This window comes from Bos grunniens, chromosome 15 (genome assembly GCF_055505025.1).
Source record: "Bos grunniens cultivar Pamir isolate PY7600 chromosome 15, Bosgru_T2T1.0, whole genome shotgun sequence".
Lineage (NCBI taxonomy): Eukaryota > Metazoa > Chordata > Mammalia > Artiodactyla > Bovidae > Bos > Bos grunniens.
The window spans coordinates 56,313,276-56,337,218 of NC_141179.1; the positions used below are offsets into that span (position 1 = coordinate 56,313,276).

Below are 23,943 nucleotides of genomic sequence, written 5' to 3' on the forward strand. Positions count from 1 at the left end.
AAGTTTCCAACTAATACCTGTCAGTTTTGAGGCACCCTGAAAACTAGACCTTATCTCGCAAATAACAGATATTTTCAGGAAAACTCTAAGCAACAGCTCACAGACTCCTGCCTGCAGAGCAGCTTCTAGGCATTTCATCTCAGGATCATTATATCTTCCTACATCAGATAAAGCCCTGGGCTCCCCATAAGGCCTTTCCAACAAGGACACTGCACTTCTAGGAAGAAAACCCCACAGCTGGCAACCAGAAGCGGGTAATCAGGAGGGTGAGTTCAAATTGTTCTAAGTAGCTGTAATGAGAAAGACTTATTTATTACCTACCTTACCTTAGATCATGTCCTAGGCAGTAGTCAGGTTGAACTATATCACCTGAACCCATTACCCTTTTGCAAGGTCTCTTAGAAATTAGTAAGATCATAATACACTCTAGAAAGCCTCAAGTTTGGAGGGAAATAAAGATACTCATGCAGACTAAATCATTCACGTACAGCTTCTCAGGATCTCTACACCCCATTTTAGAGCATAATCTCTAAGGATTATCCCCAGACAAGAGAGTTCTCATGTAACAGTACCCCTTTTGTGTCCACCCGTCAAACCTGTTTTGTTTCTGACAAGAATTTTGCCTGGCCTGCACCTTGCTGCCTAGGCCCCTTGAGCTTTTGATCTTATAATCTCAGGGATCCACCCATCATCAAGCCCCAGGCCCTTGGCCTTGACTTTTCTCAAATATTACTCAGTTCATTATCCAGTCTACTCATGCTCCTCTGCTTCCCTGGGCTTTGTTTTCAAGTTCTGGACTACACCTCCAGTAGCTGCTTTTGGCTTCTTTGATATGTTGACCTTGAATTCCCCTTTTGGTCTTGATTTTCCACTCAGCTGCAGCTCTTCTCTCTTCTAATTTTTAGATCCCTCTTTGGCTCCCTAGTTCAGCCCTATAGTCTTTCTTTTTTTGTTGTTAGTTTGGTTTTGGCCATGCCATGTGGCTTGTGGGATCTTAGTTCCCCAACTAGGGTTTGAACCTGGGCCCTTGGCAATGAGAGTACAGAGTCCTAACCACTGGACCACCAGGGAATTCCTGGCCCTATAGTCTTAAGTAAAAAAATTAGTCCATCCCTGGCCCCAGATTGCCTTCCTATCCTCAAGAAGAGGGGTGGGGGAACATGGGGAAATGCAATCTTTTTTGTTTGTTTCTAGCCACCTGTCACCCTTAGCCACCAGGGGTTCCATTCCCCAGAGGCAATCAATATTACTAGTTTCTCAAGGCAATTTAGTTACCTCTGGTACTCAGGAATTGTAAAAGGATTTCAGAGGTATAATATGCAAATCCATTCTCCCAGCAACTGTATTTTCCTGGTCAGGAGAAGCTCCATTTAACCATAAGAGATGAAGCCTGGCTCTCTATAGGTTGTCAGAAAGAGAGCTGGCCATCTGCAAACCTTGAGTATAATTCTCAAGCTCAACACACAATCAGGGAATCTCTTTGGATTTCAGGCTGATCTTCCTTATCCCTATTATGGTTCAAAATCCACATGGAATGTTATATATGTTACATGTATATATGTTATATACCATGGCTGCAAGTCTGGAAGGAACAAACACTTTCCAGGGCAGATCATCCCATCATTGAGTTTATCCAGTTCTTTCTTCTCCCATTATCCCACCTTCCTTCCACCTGTCCCACTGGTACTGGGACAGAATAAAATATTCACCAATCTTTGATTTCAAAAAACATGAGTAAGTTCTGCAGTCTTCTGAATTCTGCTCCTGGCTCTGAATTCTCATTGAAATGTCATTGTTTGGGAAGAATGTGTACCTGGGACCTGCTTTCCAGAATCTTCCTTTCAGATCCGTTTCTTAGCATTCAGACTTGCCTTTGGAGATGCCTAAGTAAATCTGGATGCTGAATGACTTGGAAGATGTCTAATACAGGAATGGGGTACTATTGGGAACTGTCTGTCACTATATCACATGTACTGATCAGCCAGCCTGCTATCTGCATATATCATTGCCAGCAAGTCTCACTGGGCTCATTGGAATCGGTTACTAGGGTCCTATGTGGCTCACTTTAAGAGTCCTTTTTGCTGCTGGGATCGTATATGTAACCCTGCATTCTCCAACTGCTCCTTAGTTGGATTAGACCTCTCAGATTTTATCAGGCTTTTGCATCCTATATGAGGCAACTCATGTATTTATCTTCTGTCGTCCTGCCTTGTCAGGTTCTTACAAATCTGTCCCAGTTGCATCACCCCTCTCCAGTATTAATATCCAGGAACAAAAATTCTGTAGGGAGAAACTTTAATACCTCTAAGGACACACTTGGATTTAATGAAGATATCAACAAACTTCTGTAAAGGAAACGTCCTAAGTTGTATGAGTAACTTTCTCAACATTTTAATGCAAAACCAGACATAGCTAATATGGAAACAGATGAGCATGGCTGTGTCCTAATAAGGATTGATCCTTTTCCATCAATAACATTGTTAATGTTAAGTTGGTCTGGCAATATCTGGCAATTTACTACTATAGAAATGGTGGAATATTGAAGGGAATCTCTATGGTGCCAGGAGAGTGAACCTGAGCTGAGTGATTGACTATTTTACCTTGACCATATTCTGATTCACAAAATAAATTTTATGCCATCCTTTACTAAAAATTACAATATACAAACTACTACCTATATTTTGCCCTTGTAATATCTCAACAAAAAAAGAAATGGCAATACTGAAAATGGTGCCAAGTTACAACCAGTGATAACAGAATGAACTGAAGATAATTCCAAAACTGCCTTGACCATGGATGGCGTTTGAATAAGTTTGTTATCAGGAGGTGACAAAACTCATTGAATTACATTTTTTGCATGCTTGTAAAAAAACTATATATATATATACTTGTAACTGATACTAAGCTGTGTTCTTTCAGATATGTTTACTTGTTTTTCTCCCAAAGAGAGCCATATTGTGTCACCATTTAAACTGATTTTCCAAAGTTGAAATAGAATCTCAGGATTGAACAGACATTTGCAGGGGTGTTTAATCCAACCAGTCATGTTTCCTTTGAATCCAGGAGTGGCTAAATACTACAGCTACTGAGAAACTGCATCTGAAAGAAGATTCTGTGTTAATTTTAGCAAATTTTTATTGAGTGGCTCTATGTGCCAGGCACTGTCCTGTGTCCTGGGGTACAGGAATAGACAAAGGAGACACAAACCTTAGATTTGATGGTCTGAAATCTAATTATATTACTCTTCACTCTTGCAAAACTGCTGTTCCATGTGCGCATACTAACTCTTTTTCAATTGCATACCTGGAGAACGATATGACCTTTGCCACAGACCACTCTGCTGTGGTCATGACGCCTCTCCAGCTGCATTAATAATTTAAGGAACGTATTATATTTTATTATCCTTTAGACCAATCTCTATTGATAGAAAAACACGCTGGCAATGTTGGAAGTATAAATTGGCAACAGCTTTCTGAAAAGCAATTTGGCAGTATCTATTAGGAACTTTAAAAATGTTTATATCTTCTGATCCTCTAGTTCCACTTCTGGGAATCTGTCCTAAAGAAATAGTCTAAAATGTGGGCAAAATTTATGCTTTAACAATCCAGAAGTCCAACAGTAGAAGGCTGGTTAAGTAAATTACAGTATGACTGTACAGTAGACTATTATGCAGTCATTGTAATTAATATTTGAGTGAAAACAGCATGGCAAAATGCTTAGAATGTTAAGTGAAAAGTGATACACAAAATTACGTACATAAATCCAAAAGTATTTTTCTAAAATATTATTACTTTTATTATCAGAATACAACAGTAGCACCAAAAGTTGGCAATGGAGAGAGTCGGGCCAAACCATGAGTTTGGCCCAGAAACTGTTAACTGGCTGGGTCCACATAGAGACTGTTTGATACTGTTGTGTTGGTAGCAGGCGTGGAACAGGAGGGAAAAGGGCCTTTCTGAAAGGAGAAGGTGACCAGAATCCCTACCAAAATCCCAGCTGGCATGAGAAGACACCATGCATGGCATGTTCCTGTTACGTGGTCTTAGGGAGGTAAGGAACACATACGGACCCAGTATGTCCTGACAAATGGAAAGGATTTGAAGTACTCTCCTGGGTAAAATTAACCTCATTCTTGCATTCTCTCATACAAAATGAATATTCTTGAGAGATTTTATTACAGCTGATTCTCCGAAGAATCCTTGGGCCATCCATATAATTTCTTTAGGACAGGAATGACTTTCCATGTGCCAAGTCTACCTCCTCCCATACTGGGACACTCAACATGGATGTGCACAAGAATATTGGATATTCCGCATGGAGAATACCACACACATATTAATAGTCATCTTAATGGTGTAACTTACAAACTCTAAGGCTTGCAAATGTTTTATGATGGTATCCAGAATTACTGTGCGTTTATTTATATCTGAAGAGTAATCGTGTCATGGTATTTTCAAGTGAGAAATGATGTCGATAATGTATAGAAGAAATGTTCTGTTGGGGAAGTGTGTCTTTCGTTGTTACTCTAGCAAAATGTTTGTCATTAAAATGCCAAATACATCTCCTTGGTGACTTTCTGACTTTCAAGTGAGTACACAAGGTAAATACATGTTTTGTAAGCATTAAAGGTCTTCAAGGTCTAAGTCTCTTGGTCGATAGAGCAAGAGTGAAACTGGGGTTTTAGTCCTGCTCCTTAACAAGCCATGTGACTTCAGGCAGTTCATTTGCACCACTGGAGCACTTGAGGTTATTCATCCATAGAAGGGGAATAATAAAACCTACCTCTTGGAGGTGTTCATTTGGTTCATTCAGCAAATATTTATTGATTGCATATATGTATCTGCCTCTCTTCTAAACACTGAGACAGCAGTAAACAAGACAAAAAAAAATGTTCCTCTTTATGAGCTTACCTTTAAGTAGGGGAGACAGACAAGAAATAAGATAAATGAGTGAAAATATGGTATGTTAGTGATTATTAGATGTGAAGCTTACATTAGAGTAATGTATGTGAGGTGCCCAGCACAAGATCTGGCATGTAGTAAGTTATTCAATAGAGAGTAATTTCCTTTGCTTCTTCAGTCTTCCTAACAGCTCCTCAATTAGTCTGTAGCATGGTAGTAATCAGCAAAAGGCCTGACCCAGTGCCTTCTACCTCTAGCCAGTTAATAAAACCTACTTTGTTTAAGAAGACAAAAGAATTCTTACATTTACTTGTGAATACACACCTCTGGGAGAAGTAAGTGTTTTGCACTTCCTGTGTGGCAGGTTAATCAAGGTGGTGCCACACTGTTGATAAATATCCTTTTCTGAAACCAGTTGGCGAGGGCCCTTGCCTGGAGCTAGGTGGCATTTGTCCACAAAGACAAATGCATAGTGTCTTTTAAGCAGAATGGACTAGGAAACTATACTGGCTGTTTCTCTTAAAGAAAAGATGTGTGACCTATATCCCGTTCCAAACATTGGAGAACTAGGCAAAGTTTACATTATTTATGGGAAACCAGGGTATTGACTAAAAGCCAGGAAAAGGAAGGTTTAATACTTGTGGTTTCTATATATTTTTTGCCCATTGTAGAAAATTTGGGGAGTTCAGAAATGTTTAAAAAAGCAGCCAAAAGTTCACCTCTAGGGTTCAGGAATTTCACCGTTTGCAGTGGCTTCTCTTGGTGTGGAACACAGGCTCTAGAGCACGGGCTCAGTAATTGTGGCACATGGGTTTAGTTGCTCCGCAGCATGTGGAATCTTCCCAGACCAGGGATCGAAGCTGTGTCCCCTGTATTGGCAGGAGGATTCTTATCCACTGCACACCAGGGAAACCCCTGAGTTCCTTCTTTAGGCCTGCATCTGAACTAGGCACAGAGGGTATAGCCCTTGCCTTCAAGCAGTACCAGCCTTGTGTGGTAGGGAAAGGCCAGATGTGGAGAGACCCCTGAGAATGGGCTCCTGCCTTAGACTGTCAGGCTTTTTCCCACAAGTCAGCTCTAGAACAAGCTTTTGTAAAGAATTGGGAACAAAAGTTGGAATCGTCACACTTAGGGCGATTGTGGGGATGAGAAAGGGGAGTATAAAGAGGCAAAACAGAGAGCAGTGGTAACTGCCTGACTGGCATTGACATCCCCAGCTCCTCTTGTGTAGAAGGGCCTTCAGTTCTGTCCTGTGATGTTACCTCTCAGAAGAAACCGGACGTCAGGCTGTGGGCCATCACTCCTGTGACTTGCTTTAAGAACCTAATAAGTGAAAATTCAGAATTACAACACAGATTAGATGAGGAAATTGGCCCAGGGAGATTGAGTGAGTTTTTTTGAATCACACATCTAGTTGGTGACAGAGCCAGGATAATAATGAAGGATGCTGAATTTCACTCAGTCCAGTGACTTTTTTTCCATTACTCCTTTGGTAATAATTTCCTTCACTAAAGTGTACATTCTTCAGATAACTTTAAAATAATGGTCACTCTTGCATTTGATGAATATGGTTTTAAAATAATGGTCACTCTTGCATTTGATGAATATGGTTTATCAATAACTGATTTACATGCAATTTGGGGAGAACATATTTATGGCATATAAGGTGGTAAAAAGGTTTTTCCAAGTTTTCCTGGGATGTCTGGGCCTTCTCCTTCTCCCAGAGGTGTGTATTCATAAGTAAATGTTGGCATTCTGTCGTTCATTTTTTCCCCAGATGTTCTTTCCAAGTAGTGTGTTAATGTTTTGTGATTTTAATATTTATCACATTTTTTTTAAATCTGGGCACATAAATCTTAATAAAATTCTCAACTATCTCGTCTCTGCTGTCTGAAATTTCCGGGTGTATTTATATTCATGACGGTATCTGAAAGCATGAACGCTGTCACATCATTAGGGCTTATATTCCTAAACCCTAGATTTGTGTTTCTAGATGTTCTGAAAATTCTTTACACTTCACTTGTAAATGCCGCTATACTGCACCATGACATTTCTATAGTAACATATGTTTCAGACAAGAAAACAGAAGAAGCCTAAGAAAAAGGGAAGGAGGTCTCAAATACAAAAAAAATTAAAAGTAGACTACATAAGATGGGGAGGAGTATAAATTCTAGTTTGATGTCCCATAAGAATTGAATGTCCTTCAGGCCCACTTTAAGGACTGGCAATTTCCACCACCAACAAAGTAGCCCAATTTTGGAGTCACACTTCCTTTGACCCTTACATCCTGTCAAGTCCAGGGCATTCCCCTAACACGTCTTAGTGTCACATACTGCATCCAGACAGGGGTGGTCACCTACCTGTCACATCACTGTTCTGAAGTCCATTCTCTGCAGTGCTGCACACATCCTATTTAGTTTGGAGTTTGCTTTTAAAAAAGCCATAGGCTTTTTGATGCCAGCTTTTCTAGCTTGATTAAGTCACACCCTCTGCCTGGAATCCATCCGTGCTGCCATCCACCTGGCAAACTCCTACTCAGCATTCAAGCTTCAGCCTTACCATTGCTGTCCTCCACCCCCTACGTCTTGGTAAAGCAGACCCCACAATGTACAGTGCCCATTCTTATGTCAAGGAAACCATAACACTTATCTGAACTTAATTGTCTGCAGAATGTTCTTCCTCCCCTACCAACCCATGAACTTATAAGCCAATACCACATTTGATTACTTTCTGTATTTCTTGCATCCAGAATAAAGCTTGCCTGGAACTGTTCAATAAATGTTTGATAGATGAATCAAAGAATAGACTTATGGAAATTGTTTTTGTGTGTGTGATTAAATTCACCATTTTAACCAAAGTGTGCATTTCAGTAGCATTTGGCCCATTCACGGTGTTGTGCGATCATCACCACTGTCTAGTTCCAGAACATTCCAAAAGCAAATTTTGTATCCCTCAAGTATTCACTCCTCATTTAACCACTTCTGCAGCACCTGGCAACCACTAATCAACTTTATGTCTCTATGGATTTGCCTATTCTTGGCATTTCAAATAAACGGAATCATGCAATATGTGGTCTTTGTGTCAGCTTTTTTGACCTAGCATAATGTTTGCTAATTCACCCATGCTGTAGCATGCATCAGAACTCCATTACTTTTAGGGCTGAGTAATAGTCTATCGTCTTGATATACCACATCTTCTTTATCTGCTGCTGCTACTGCTAAGTTACTTCTGTCGTGTCCAACTCTGTGCGGCCCCATAGACGGCAGCCCACCAGGCTCCCCCGTCCCTGGGATTCTCCAGGCAAGAACACTGGAGTGGGTTGCCATTTCCTTCTCCAATGCATGAAAGTGAAAAGTGAAAGTGAAGTCACTCAGTTGTGTCCGACCCTCAGTGACATTGATCTGATAGACATTTAGGTTGTTTCCACCTTTTGACTATTATCAATAGTGCTGCTATGAATATGTATGTACAAGTTTTTGTTTAAATATTTGTTTTTAATTTTCCTGAGTATATACCTAGGAATGGAATTGCTGGGTAATATGGTATTATATGTTTAACTTATTAAGGAACCACCTGAGTTTACCACAACAATTACACCATTTTATGTTACCACCAACAGTGTACAAGGTAAGGGTTTCAATTTGTCCACATTCTCTCCAACACTTCATTCTTACTCTATCCATGCTAATGAGTATGAAGTGGTATCTTTTGATTTTGATTCCCATGTCCCTAATAACTAATGATACTGAGCATGTTTTCATGTATTTTTTGGCTTTTGTGTATATTTTCTTTGGGGAAATGTTAATTCAGGTCTTTTGCCCATTTTATTTGGGTCATTTATCTTTTTGTTATTGAGTTGGAAGAGTTCTTTATATATTCTGGATACTAAACCCTGATCAGGTATATGCTTTGCAAATACTTTCTGCCATTTTGTGGATTGCCTTTTTATTTATAAAATTTCTTAATTTTATCTTTTTGGCCATGCTGAATGGTTGTAGGATCTTAGTTCCCCAATCAGGGCTCAAACCAGTGCCCCCCTGCAGTGGAAGAGCAGGGTCCTAACCACTGGACCACCAAGGAATTTCCATGGATTGTCTGTTTACTTTCTTGATAGTGTCCTTTGATGCACAGATTTTTTAAATTTTGATGAAGTCTGCTGCTGATCTATTTTTTTCTTGGTTGCTTATACTAAGAAAACATTGCCAAATCCAAAGCTATGAGGATTTACCCCTATGTTTTCTCCCAAGCGTTGCATAGTTTTAGCACTTATATTTAGGTATTTCATCCATTTTGAGTTTGGTTTTGTATGTACTGTGAGATGAATGCCCACCTTTATACTTGCACATGTGGCTGTCCAGTTGTCCTTACACCATTTGTTGAAAAGCCTGTTCTTTCCCTATTTTCACATTTGTTTTTGAAAAATATTTTCAAATTGTAAGTAAACAATTCTTTGTTCCTTTCTTTCCATATTTGAAAGATTTTGCTTCACTATCTTCTGGGTGAATTCTTACCTTTGTTCCTCTGTATGTACTGTTTTCGCTCATGCTGCTCTTCAGACTTTATCATGGACCTTAGCAATTTTATTAAGATATACCCTGGTGTAGTTTTCTTCATGTTTCTTGTGCTTGAGGTTTATTGGGATTCTTGAATGTGTGGCCCTAAAGTTTTCATCATTTATGTCTATCATTTCTTTCAAAAATTTTTTTTGCCCCTCCTTCCTTTAGGGTCTCCAATTACATGTATATTAGTCTGCTTGAAGTTGTTCCTTAACTCATTGATGCTCTGTTCAATATTTTCTGTCTTTTTTTTCCCTCTTGTGTCTTTTTGTGTAGTTTTTATTGCTATGTCTCCAAGCCTATGAATCCTTTCTTCTGAAATACCTAATTTATTTTTATTTCATTTAATGTACTTCTCATCTGTAGTTTCTATCCCTAGAAATCTGGCTTGGGTTTTGTTTGATTTTTTTAGTAGCTTTTTAGTTTTGGAATAATTTTAGAGTCATAGAAAATTTGCAAAGCATTCCACATGCCTCTCATCCAGTTTCAGTTTCTTCTAATGTTATTTTCTTACATTACCATAATACACTTATCAAAACTAGGATATCAACATTGGTGCATTAATAGTAAATAATTAACACATTTTATTCAGATTTCAATACTTTTTCCATTAATGTCTTTTTTATGTTCCAAGAATCAGCTGAAGATGTCACATTTCATTTAGTTGTTATGTCTTCTCTTCTCACCCACTACAGTTTCTCAGTGTTTTTTTTTTGGTTGTTTTTAATGACTTTGAAAATTTTGAGGCATACTGGTCATGTATATTATAGACTATCCTTACTTTGGATTTGTCTGATGTTTTCCTCATAATTAGACTGGGGTTGTGGATTTGGGGAAAGAATAACATAGAAGTGAAGGGTCCTTATTGTTACATCAAATTAGAGGGCACATTATATCCACATTTCATCATTGGTGATGTTATTTTAATCACTTGGTTAAGGCAGTTTTGCTAGATTTTCCTACTGTAATGTTACTATTCTTCTCTTTCCATACTTTGTTCTTTAGAAGCAAATCACTAAGTTCAGGCCACATTCAAGGAGAGGGGAGTGATTAAGTTCCACCTTTTATGGTGGGGGGTAGTATCTATATATATTATTCAGACTTCTTCTAAATGGAATAGTTATTAATATATTTTCTCCCCAATTTATTTATTTATTCAATGACTGGTTTATATCAGTTTGGATTCATGTGTATTTAACATTTTATATTATAATTCAATACTATTTTATTTATTTTATTGATCATATGGTTCCAGCTTTGGCTACTGGATGCCCTTTAAGATTGATTTCTGTGTCTCTTTGACGTGGTCCATCCTTTCATTTTCTTAGCACTTCCTTACTTTATACTATTACATTATGCTCTGAGATCATCTTATATTTTCCTTATTCCAAATCTGTAATCAACCATTTCTCTAAAGTGCTTTGGTTCCTTTTATTGGAGAACGGTGTTTTGAAACCAAGATATGGACACTGGTTGTAGGGAAGTCCCTGGGTCTTTTTTTTTTTTTACTGTCCATGTCTCTATTATCAAGTGCACTCTTTTCTCTAGTTTCTTATCATGTGGAATATAATTATAACTATTTTAATGTTCTTATCTACTCATTCCACCTATCTTAATCAGTTTTAAGTGACCGGTTTTTCTCCCCTCATTAGGGGTCCTTTTATATGGGTCCTTTGGCTTTTGGAAAAGAGATTTTGGCTGTTATTTTTAAGCTTTGTTAGATGGTACTAGAGCAACTAGGTTATCCTAGGGCTAAATTTGCCCCACTATTGTGACGAAGCCCATCTGATGCCTTGTGATTTATGCCTTGCCACTCTTAATGTTGGGAACAAGCACTGGACCTCTGTGATATTCAAGAATTATTCCTTCTAATTCTTTTGGATGATTCTTTTTCTGGATTCAGGTAGTTTCCTCACATGCATGCTGAAGACTCAGGGTGGACCCGCAGCAGATAGCCAGGGCTTCCTTTCTGTTCAGCTCTCTTCTTTTTGGCATTCTTCTCTATGAACTCACCACCTTAACCACCCTGAGATTCCCCACTCCATCTCCTCAACTCAGGGAAACTATTGAGTTCTGCCTGGGTTTGCTCTCTTGGTACCAAGGCTAGGAAATCTTCTCCAGGAGGAAAGCAGAGATAATCATAGGGCTTACTTCACTTATTTCCTGTCTTTTAGGAATCACTATGTTTAGTTACCTGATATCCAATGTCTTAAAAGTCATTGTTTCATATATTTTGTCCAGAAATAGGTCTAATCCCTATTCCTACATCTTGGCCAGAAGCAACAGTATAAACACAGAAAATTAATAGAGCTAGGGCTTATAATTAGCTCATGGGCATGCATACCATAAAACTTAAAGATGGAATATATATAGTGGTTAAGAGTACAGACTCTGGAAAAAGACTGCCTGGATCCAGATTCTGGTTTTCCATCTTACTAGCTATTGTCAGCTACAAATTGGCACTTGCTGTCTACACGGATTAAATCATGTACTGCTGCAGCTGCTGATTTTCAGCACCCCCTGAAAGAAGCTCAGAGTGGAGAGCAGAAATGAGGCACTCTATATTCCAGGAAAAACTGGCAGAACAGTTCTTCAGATATTTGGATATTTTTAGGAGCTGATTTTATGAGCCCAATTCTTATATCTCCTCATTTCTAGAACAACACTAAAATCCTTCATGGTGATGACTTCTCGTGACTAGCAAAAACCTTCTGCAAAAAATATGCTTGATTGCATGTAGTTTCCCTTCACCAAAATCACATATATATTGACCTTCCCCTCTACCTCTCTGGAGCAGTTTCTTAAGAGTTATCTGAGATGCTGTCTCCCAGGTGGTAGTCCTTATTTTGCCCTAAATAAAACTTGACTCACAACTCTAATGTTGTGCTTTTTCTTTTTTTTAAGTCAACACTATAAACCCTGGGCCAGTCATGTAATCTTTCTGGGTCTCAATTTCCTCATCTTTAAGAGAGGATCTTAATGATCTATTCTCACTGGAATGAGATGAGGGTGAAATAGATTAGTACGTGGAAAGCATTTGGAACAGTGCTAGGTTCAGAGCAAGCATTCAATAAATATTAGATATTATTATTCTGAATACAGTATTCTCCACCTCTTATTTGCAGGGAATGTATTCCAAGACCCCCAATGGATGCTTGAAACCACAAGTAATGTGAACCCTATATGTACTGTTTTCCTATACATACATATTTATGATAAAGCTTAATAAATTAGGCACCATAAGAGATTAACAACAACAACAATGAATAACAAAATGGAACAATTATAATGAGGTACTATAATAAAATTTATGTGAATATGGTCTCTGTCAAAATATATTGTTGTCCTGTACTCACTTTACTTTTTCCTGTGATGCTGTGAGATGATACAATTTCTATGTGATGAGATTAAGTGAGGTGAGTGAAGTTGATATTGTGATGTAACGTTAGGCTACCACTGACCTTCTAATGCGTTGATGAGAATCATCTGCTCCAGGTGATACTGGATAATTGAGAACTATGACAATGTTGATGGTTGGATGTCAGGAACGAATGACACTATGGTTGGGGATCCTGAATAGAATAGACCAGGCAACATGAGATTTCATCAAGCTACTCAGAATAGAATGCAATTTAAAACTTATGAATTATTTCTAGAATTTTCCACTTAACATTTTCTGACTGTAGTTGACCACGGGTAACTAAAACTGTGGAAAGCAAACAACAGATAAATGAAAACTACTGTACTTATTAAAAGTAGCCAGCAAGCTTGGCTGTGAGTTCTCTACTGACCCTAGTAAAGTGGAAGTATTGGTTACTTGATTTAGTGTTCATAAAATACGTACAAACTCTTGCATAAGAGACATACAGATTCCAGAATATTTCCTCCCAATATTCCTCACAAAGAGGTTACAGTGTGTGCCTGGAATAATATACCAGGCAGAAGGAGTTTCCCAGGATTCTGTCTTTACCATCCCGCCAAATAGCCGATAACCTAACACCAGAGCTCAGTTCAGTAAAAGTAATTCCACTGGGACTGAAATATGGTAGTACTTTTGGTCTGGTTTAATCCAACAATAAAATGTATAGTGTCAACATGAAACTCCTAAAACACATGTCGTCTGGGCAGTTCTCCATAAATATTGGGGGATCACTTAGGAACCAATTACAATGGTTCAGGCAAGACAACTAAAGCCTGAGCCAAAGAATTAACTCCAGGATGAAAGGGTGTTGGCAGGAAACCAGCCCACTTTACAGTGAAAATCCACAAGGCTTGGCAATTAACTCAATGTAGAGCTACAGGAAGGAGGAACTTTCAAGGCCCAGGAATGGAAGTATGGAAAGATAGAAAAAGTGATATTTGTGTTGCTCAAATCTTCTATCAGTTCAGTTCAGTTCAGTTGCTCAGTCATGTCCGACTCTTTGCAACCCCATGAATTGCAGCACGCCAGGCCTCCCTGTCCATCACCAACTCCCGGAGTTCACGCAGACTCACGTCCATTGAGTCAGTGATGCCATCCAGCCATCTCATCCTCTGTCGTCCCCTTCTCCTCCTGCCCCCATTCCCTCCCAGCATCAGGGTCATTTCCAATGAGTCAACTCTTCACATGAGGTGGCCAAAGTATTGGAGTTTCAGCCTCAGCATCAGTCCTTCCAATGAACACCCAGAACTGATCTCCTTTAGGATGGACTTTTGGATCTCCTTGCAGTCCAAGACTCTCAAGAGTCTTCTCCAACACCACAGTTCAAAAGCATCCATTCTTCAGCGCTCAGCCTTCTTCACAGTCCAACTCTCACATCCATACATGACCACTGGAAAAACCATAGCCTTGACTAGACGGACCTTTGTTGGCAAAGTAATGTCTCTACTTTTTAATATGCTGTCTAGGTTGGTCATAACTTTCCTTCAAAGGAGTAAGTGTCTTTTAATTTCATGGCTGCAATCACCCCCAAAATAAAGTCTGACACTGTTTCCACTGTTTCCTCATCTATTTCCCATGAAGTGAAGGGACCAGATGCCATGATCTTCGTTTTCTGAATGTTGAGCTTTAAGCCAACTTTTTCACGCTCCTCTTTCACTTTCATCAAGAGGCTTTTTAGTTCCTCTTCACTTTCTGCCATAAGGGTGGTGTCATCTGCATATCTGAGGTTATTGATATTTCTCCCAGCAATCTTGATTCCAGCTTGTGCTTCTTCCAGTCCAGTGTTTCTCATGATGCACTCTGCATAGAAGTTAAATAAGCAGGGTGACGATGTACAGCCTTGACGTACTCCTTTTCCTATTTGGAACCAGTCTGTTGTTCCATGTCTAGTTCTAACTGTTGCTTCCTGACCTGCATATAGGTTTTTCAAGAGGCAGGTCAGGTGGTCTGGTATTCCCATCTCTTTCAGAATTTTCCACAGTTTATTGTGATCCACACAGTCAAAGGCTTTGGCATAGTCAATAAAGCAGAAATAGATGTTTTTCTGGAACTCTCTTGCCTTTTCCATGATCCAGCAGATGTTGGCAATTTGATCTCTGGTTCCTCTGCCTTTGCTAAAAACAGCTTGAACATCTGGAAGTTCACCATTCACGTATTGCTGAAGCCTGGCTTGGAGAATTTTGAGCATTACTAGCGTGTGAGATGAGTGCAATTGTGTGGTAGTTTGAGCATTCTTTGGCATTGCCTTTCTTTGGGATTGGAATGAAAACTGACTTTTTCCAATCAGTCAAATCTTCTATAGCCTTACAAATATTTTGTCTTCTTACTCTATCAGCTACTGAGGGAGATGTGTCAAAATCTCCCACTATGTGGATTTGTCCATTTCTCCTTGTAATTCTCTTATATATTTGGAGGCAATATTTCCAGTTGGAACAAATATGTTCTGGTCATTATATCTTCCTGATGAACTGTCCCTCTTATCCTTAAGGCATTTGACTGTATCCCTAACAATGCTTTTTTACTTAAAATCTATTATTGTTGCATTACTTCATTTTGTATTTGCCTAGTATATCTTCCCCATCCTTTTAACACTTCTGTGTCCTTAACTTTTGAATGCATTCTTGTAACCAACATACAGCTGGATTTTTTAAAATCCAGTCTAAGAATCTTTGTCTAATAAGCATGTTTATATTTCTTCTCATTTTGATATATTAGAGATATCTTCCCCCTTTGTTTTGTCATTTGCCACGTGTTTTATTTGCTGTATTCTCTTATCCTGCCCTCTTTTACTTTGGTTATTTTCTTTATCCCCTTTTTAGTCTCACTAGTGGTTTGGAAATTATACTTTCTAATTATATTCCTTCAGTGGATGTTCCTCCATTACTAATGTGCATACTCAACCTAAATTGTTAAGTTAATCACTAGCTCATTGTGAAGATTTCAGGAACTTAGAATTCGTTAATTCTGCTCTCCACCCCCTTTTATCTTCCAGGTAATTTGGTTTTCAGTATTCTGGTTCCAACTTACTTTTAACCACTCAATTCCCTCCATTAGATGTTTTAACAGCCGGTATTTATTTAGATTTACAAATATACATACCAATTTCTCTGCCTACCTTTCTTTATTTCTTTCTCATTTTAACTTTTTATTTCATGTTGGAGTATAGTCGGCTAACAATGTTTTGTTAGTTTCAGGTGTACAGCAAATGATTCAGTTATACAGGTATCTAGTCTTTTTCAAATTCTTTTCCCATTTAAGTTGTTACATAACACTGAACAGAGTTCCCTGTGCTATACATAGATCCTTGGTGGTCATCCATTTTAAATATAGCAGTGTGTACATGTCAGTCTCAAACTCCCTAACTACCCCTTCATCCTTCCCCAAGTCCTTTCTTGCATACAATAAAATTCACCCTTTTACAGTTACAATTCAATAATTTTCAGCATATTCACAAGATTGTGCAATCACCACTATCCCCCAAAGAAATCTCATACTCATTACTGGTATTACCCACTACCTCCCCCCACCTCCTATCCCTACACCCTCAGTTCAGTTCAGTTCCCTTGCTCAGTTGTGTCCAACTCTTTGTGACCCCATGGACTGCAGCACGCCAGGCTTCCCTGTCCATCACCAACTCCCGGAGTGCCCTCAAACTCATGTCCATTGAGTCAGTGATGCCATCCAACCATCTCATCCTCTGTTGTCTCCTTCTCCTGCCTTCAATCTTTCCCAGCATCAGGGAAAGAGTCAGTTCTTCTCATGAGGTGGCCAAAGTATTGGAGTTTCAGCTTCAGCATCAGTCCTCCTCATGAGGTGGCCAAAGTATTGGAGTTTCAGCTTCAGCATCAGTCCTTCCAATGAACATTCAGGACTGATCTCCTTTAGGATGGACTGGTTGGATCTCCTTGCAGTCCAAGGGACTCTCAAGAGTCCTCTCTAACACCACAGTTCAAAAGCATCAATTCTTCCATGCTCAGCTTTCTTTCCCTAGCCCCTGGTAACCATTAATCTACCTCCTGTCTCTACGTATTTGCCTATTCTGGATATTTCATATAAATGGAATCATATTGTATGTGGCTTTTTATGTCTAATTTCTTTCATTTAGCACAATGTTTTCAAGATTCATTCATGTTAGAATATGTACTTCAGTACTTCATTCCTTCTTATGCCTTAATAATACTCCATTGTATGGATAAGCTACGTTTTATTTGTCTGTTCATTAGTTGGTGGACATTTGACTTATTTCTACTTTTTAGCGATTATACATAACGCTACTATGAACATTTGGATCTAAGTATTTTTATGGGCATATATTTTCAGTTCTCTTGGACATACACCTAGCATTGGAAACCATTATTTCTTATATTCAGCAGTATGCTGATGCATGCTAAGTCACTTCAGTTGTGTCCAACTCTGCAACCCCCTGGACTGCAACCTCCAGGCTCCTCTGTCCGTTGGAATTCTCCAGGCAAGAATACTGGAGTGGGTTGCCGTGCCCTCCTCCAGCAGATCTTCCCATCCCAGGAATTGAACCCACATCTCTTATGTCTGTCTCCTGCCCTGGCAGGTGGATTGTTTATCAGCAGTGATACCTGGGAAGCCCCATGTGCTGATTCAGTTCAGTTCAGTTGCTCAGTCATGTCCGACTCCTTGCAACCCCATGAATCGCAGCACGCCAGGCCTCCCTGTCCATCACCAACTCCCAGAGTTCACTCAGACTCAGGTCCATTGAGTCAGTGATGCCATCCAGCCATCTCATCCTCTGTCATCCCCTTCTCCTCCTGCCCCCAATCCCTCCCAGCATCAGAGTCTTTTCCAATGAGTCAACTCTTCGCATGAGGTGGCCAAAGTACTGGAGCTTCAGCTTCAGCATCATTCCTTCCAAAGAAATCCCAGGGCTGATCTCCTTCAGAATGGACTGGTTGGATCTTCTTGCAGTCGAAGGGACTCTCAAGAGTCTTCTCCAACACCACAGTTCAAAAGCATCAATTCTTCAGCTCTCAGCCTTCTTCACAGTCCAACTCTCACATCCATACATGACCATTGGAAAAACCATAGACTTGACTGGACGGACCTTTGTTGGCAAAGTAATGTCTCTGCTTTTGAATATGCTATCTAGGTTGGACATAACTTTCCTTCCAAGGAGTAAGCGTCTTTTAATTTCATGGCTGCAGTCACCATCTGCAGTGATTTTGGAGCCCCCCCAAAAATAAAGTCTGACACTGTTTCCACTGTTTCCCCATCTATTTCCCATGAAGTGATGGGACCAGATGCCATGATCTTCGTTTTCTGAATGTTGAGCTTTAAGCCAAATTTTTCACTCTCCACTTTCATGTGCTGATAGATAGTAACAATCAGCTCTCATGTGGTAGGGAGTAAGGGAGTCTTTTTTTTAAAATTCATTTTGGCTGCACTGGGTCTTCCTTGCTGCATGCAGGCTTTCACTAGTTGCGGAGAGCAGGAGCTGCTCTCTAGTTACAGTGCACTGGGCTTCTCATTGTGGTGGCTTCTCTTTTCGCAGAGTGTGGCTCTAGGGCTCACAGGTTTCAGTAGTCATGGTGCACGGGCTTTGTTGCCCTGTAGCGTGTGGAATCTTCCCAGACCAGGAATCAAATCCATGTCCCCTGCATCGACAGGTGGATTCGCATCCATTGTCCAAAGGGAGAAGTCCAAAGGTAGTCTTGATTTGTAGCATTTGCTGATCTTTGAGGTGCTCAAGCCATAATCAAGCTAGCAATGTGACGTCACTGAAGTCTAGAGAAAGGGAAAAGATGCCCAACAGCACACCATTACATAGTACTTCTACCATACAGATGCGTGAGATATAAATAACCTCAGGAGCATAGATAATAGCAAAGTTGTAGTAAAATAATTAAGAAGTGAAACATTGTGAGGATTTTAAACCTGTATTTTAAAGTAATTCATTTAAATGTAAGTTTGTGTGATTTAACTTTTAGCAATGACTGTTTAACATCCAGTTCTCAAAATTCCTGAAATTTTAAGAGTCGGCTCTTTGGGCTGATGTGAGCTGACTCTAGAACCTTCGTTGCATCCCCCTCCTTACATCTAACTTATTTTGCTGGATTGAATTATTTTCTTCTTACTGAAGTATATCCACTTGTATTCTTTCAGCAAAGTTTGTGTAAGGTAAACTCATCATCTTCGCTTGTCTGCAAATGGCTGAAAATTTGGTGTCACTTATGAATTTAACTTGTGCAGAATTGTAGTTTGAGGTTTATTCTCTTTCCACATTTTGAAGATATTATCCTCTTGTATTTTGGTTCCCATTGTTGCTGATGAAAAGGTGCTGTCATAGTTAACATCCCTTTTGGTAATCTGGCCCTTTTCACTGAGGGCTTTTATAGTTTTCTCTTCGCCTTGTGGTTTTGCAGTTTCATCAGGGTCATTCCCTCTATTAAATCTTTCTGGAATTCCTATTAGACATCTGCTTGACTTTCTCTTTTTATCACTCATATCTCTTAAATTCTTGTTCAGGTTTTTTTTATTTCTTTCTCTCTTTTTATTCTGTTTTGGGTAATTTCCTCAAATTTTTCTTCTAAGTCCCTCTTCAGCTAGATCTATAGGTAGTTTAGTATCCTTTGAGTTTTTAATTTCAGTGGCAGTGTCTTTCATTTCAGGAAGTTCTACATGATTATTTTTTAAATCTCCCCACTCTTTTCCTCTTATACTATTCTATTATTTTATTATGGCTTCTACTGCTTCTCTTATATCTATATTAATCATCCTAATTCATAGTCTCTTTCAGATGGTTCTGTTTTTACCCTTCTTCTTTCTAGTTTGTTATGTCGATTGACTCTCCATTCTGCTCATTTCTTTCCTCATGGGGTTGATACTTTTTGTGAGCATCTTCATCAAGGATTGCTTTTTCTAGTGGATCTGCAAGCCCTGAATTGTTAAGCATTCTGCAGAGCTATTTTGAATTCACTTCAGCCTAAACCTAAGAATTTTAATAGGTCTTACTTCAGCCCTAATCCAAGAATTTTATGTTAACTTCTCAATAGCTGTTTTCACATACAGGTAGAGTAAATTTAAACCCCCCATAAGCATTTGGCCATGATTAGAATTTCTATTTCTCATGAGTGCCATTTTTTCCCCTACCCAAGGCCTCATCAGACATATAGCTTCCTTGAACTTCTCTGACCTTGGGATAGAGTTTAGCTAGTCTCCTTTTCATGGAAGAGGACAGAGCTTCCAATGTCAGGGCTTTTTGCAGCGGGCTCTGTTCCAATTTTCTTACTTGTCCAGGACTGAAGCTCCATCTCTACTCCTTAGTATACAGTGTAACCCTGGCCTGCAGCTCTCAGGATCTATAAGTGTGAAATCTCTGTGGCAGCTCAGGCACATCACCTGGCCTGTTCTGGCTTTGAGTTTTCCATTTCTTTTTCATTTATTTTATCTAGAGATTTCTCTTTATATTTTTTTCAAAATTGGCAATAAAAATATAACTTTTCTGTTATAGTTCATACAGCATCTCCACGTGTCTATAGTTGGGAGGGGCCCATCTATGTTAGGATAATTGGTCATGTTTCTGAAGTTTCTTAGATCAGAAACAATCATCCTATGAGGAAGACATGTATTGTCTCCATTTTGTTCTCCAAAACTGAAGCTCAGAATGGTTGTCTACATTGCCAAAGCCATAAAACTTTAAATGGGATTTTTGTCCAGTCTGTTTGCAAAATCCCATGCAAGATATCTAAGCATCTTCAAGTTGACTTGGTACCACTGGCTTCTCTCCATCATTAACTTTTATGGATAATTCATCTCTGGCATTTTGCTGAAGCAAATACTTTCTAAAAGATTCTTCCTGCTTCTTTAGGTAAGGCTGTTTAGAAGGGAAGGGAGTACAATGCAGGTCGTGGAAGCTGGGCTGTCCTGAGCCCGAGAGCCCTTGGTAGGAGCATTTGTCTGGGAGGAGGTGAAAGCCAACAGGCATTTCTGCCATCATCCAGAAGCACTCCCAAACTCACTCGTGCAGTGGGTATTGAAGGGGACATACCGAGGGTCCTGCCCGTTGTCTCTGGCTTGCCTCTGGAAAAAGGAAGAAGCCCAGGCAATGGCAAGACTTACCTGTAAGTTTTGCTGAGTTTAGGGATCCCTCAGCAGAGACCATTACATGCTGAGGCTTTTCACTTTGCTCCTTAGACTAGCACACCTCTTGCCCTGTGCGTCCTGCACAGAACCTGACCCCGAGTGGGTGCCCTAAAAAGGTGATATGGATCAATGAGTGTAACTGAGGAAAAAGAGGACATGTCAAATATTTACAGTGGAGGGACCTAATGAAGTGGACTGGTTACACAGGTCGTAGGATAGGGGATGGAGAGGCAGCCCAGAGCTTAGGGAAACCACTGCTATCCATAAATCAAAGGGGCAGAGGGAGGAGGCAGTCTCACGGGGGATGGGGAGCCAGGAGATGGAAGCCAGGAGCCACGTGGTCAGAAGCTTGAACCCTAACATTGGGAGCAGGAGCCATTGAAAATATGCAGCCAGAAATGCCCCTGAGGCAGATGGTGGTGGGGGGCAGAGGGCAAAAAACATCCCAGCATCTTCCTTCCAGCCCCCACCTTCCAGCCCCCACCTACCCCCAATCTCCTGCTAGTATGATACTTTCCCTAGGCCAAAGTCAGATGTGTTGGGGCCTGGATTCCCAGCCTGAACGGATCAATGTCCCTGCATTACAGAGCACAACAGAGCAGAAGAAGCCTGAGGGGTGAGTCTGAGAGAAACAGGCCCAGGGTTGGCATGGAAGGAAAGAAGGAAGGAAAAAGGGAAAAGAAGAAAAGAAGGCAAGCCTATGTGTAACATATGAGCATTCTAAAATACTTATTAAATATCCTTTTGCAATTGAAAAGGATTTTTCAGATAAAAAGTTGCCTTCCTTACAGAGTTGTAAGGAACAAATGACAAAATGGATGTGAAAATCTTTTGAAAATTGCCAAGTGCTACATAAATACGAGATGATCATCATTCATATCATTAGTTCTCTGGATGGAGGAACTGTGTTTGAATATGAGTATCAATGGAAACACTTCATAGGGCATCTTATTATGTGTGGATATCTTTTATGCATGTGTATTAGAATATTATTAGCTGTAAGCAATAACTAGCAGTGACTTAACCAAATAGGTAGTTATTTTAACCAAATAGGTAGTTATATACTTTCTTATATAACAAGCTCCTTTGGTCTTTCCATCTAGATTACAAGATGGTTGCGATGCCCAACCTTACCTCCAAGATCAAGGCAGGAAAGGGTGGGGGTGGGAAAACAGCTCAGACTTAGCAGTCCTGTTTCCTTAGGAAAGCAAAAGCGCTCCCAATAACTCCCATAAGAGTTTTACCTAAATCTCACTTGCCAGAACTGGGCTACACAATCACCCCTAAAGAAGTAGCAAGAGAGAAACAGCTTCTAGGTGGTCAAACAGCGGTGTTGGCCACATGCATATAAAGCACAGTACTGGGCACAGAGTAAGTGCTCGGTACACCTTAGCTATTTTGTGTGACTGTGCATCTGTGTGCGTCTATGTTGGTGTGGTTCTATGTAGTTCCCGTTTCTAACAATCCTGTGAAGTAAAATCATCTAGGTGCCTGCTCAGTCTCTCAGTCATGTCTGACTCTTTGTGACCCCGTGGACTGTAGCCTGCCAGGCTCCTCTGTCCATGGAATTCTCCAGGCAAGAATACTGGAGTGGGTTGCCATGCCCTCCTGGAGGTGATCTTTCCAACCCAGGGTTAGAACTAGAGTCTCTCACATCTCCTGCACTGGTAGGGCGGTTCTTTACCACTATTGCCACCTGGGTGAGGTAGCTGAGTGGTTAAAGCGACAGACTGCTAATCCATTGTGCTCTGCAGGCTGTGGGTTTGAATCTCATTCTTGAATGCTTGCCGCTTCCGTGGCCTTTGTTGTTTTCCGGGGGTTTCCCAGGGATCGCTAGCGGTAATTACCCACCTGCCAAAGCAGCAATGCAGGAGACACCCTCCCCCTAAACTGGCCCTTTAAGATCTTGGCCTTGGAGTCACATCAGGGCCAAGCGGGCTAGATGAAGACAGAAAGTGGAACAGGACCAGCTCTGAAATGAATTGACGCCTGTACCTGGGGCTATAATGATGAAGTCCTGGGAGATGGGCCATATACGAGCTAGACTCATGCCTCCTCCTGCCTGTACTCACTTTGGAACGGTCCTGTAGAGAGGCCTGGCACTTGTGATGATGCCACTTCTGCCCAAGAACTCCTGTGGGAATCCTCTTTACAAGTCACAGAAAGATCTCAATCTCATTACTGTAAAATTACACCTCATTTCTGACTCAAACCCAGCTGCAGCTCCTCATCTCATTTGCTATGAGTTCCAAATGGCTTTTGATGGTTGCTGAAAATAAAAAATCATTCCCCAAAGACAGAATTATATTGCAATTGAGGTGCAAAAGAGTGAAGTTTCTGCTCTTTGGGCAATTTTCAAATCAAAATTATAGAAATACTTACAGTAGTAAAAGATCTGTTCAAACAAATATGCCCTCCTTAGGTTATTATCTCAGAAGAAGACAACTCTGTATGGTTGAATAATTTTTGCTGTGTTTGAGAAAATTACCCACCCTAAGGGCAATTGTGAGAAGATCACTGTGGTTGGTGAAGATTCCAATGGGATAATACTAAATGTAGGTGAGGACACTGTAAGATGGGCACACTCATGTACTACTGGAAGTGTAAATTGGTTCTTAGAGCAGTTTGGCAGTGAGCATCAAGAACCAGCTTAAGGAGTTTAAACCAGTTGACCTAGACATTCCATTTCTAGGAATCTTCCTGAGGGAAATAGTCAAAGATGTAGATAAAGACTTATGTGTACAGCTACTCATTTTATTTGGAAAAACAGTAAAAAGAAGTAACTAGCCTAAATGTCTCTCAGTGAGGAAACTGTCAGGTAAATTGTGGTCAACTCATTAAATGAAAATAGTGCAGCCATTTAAAATGATGTTTTTGAAGAATTGTCAATGATGTGTTTATGTTCACAATGGAAAGATGCTAAAGCCAGACTGTGAAACTACACGCATTATAT

At 40.0% G+C, this 23,943-nt stretch overlaps 1 protein-coding gene and 1 non-coding gene across 2 annotated transcripts in view; one reads left to right on the forward strand and one right to left on the reverse strand.

Annotated features, from left to right (window-relative positions):
* The window catches only part of GVQW3 (GVQW motif containing 3), a 30,713-nt gene that overhangs the window by 2,359 nt on the left and 4,411 nt on the right, over positions 1-23,943 (forward strand). The gene's annotated exons all lie outside the window — the stretch shown is intronic.
* Positions 999-1,071, reverse strand: TRNAE-CUC (transfer RNA glutamic acid (anticodon CUC)). The gene has a single exon. It is a non-coding gene; the product is annotated as a tRNA-Glu (tRNA).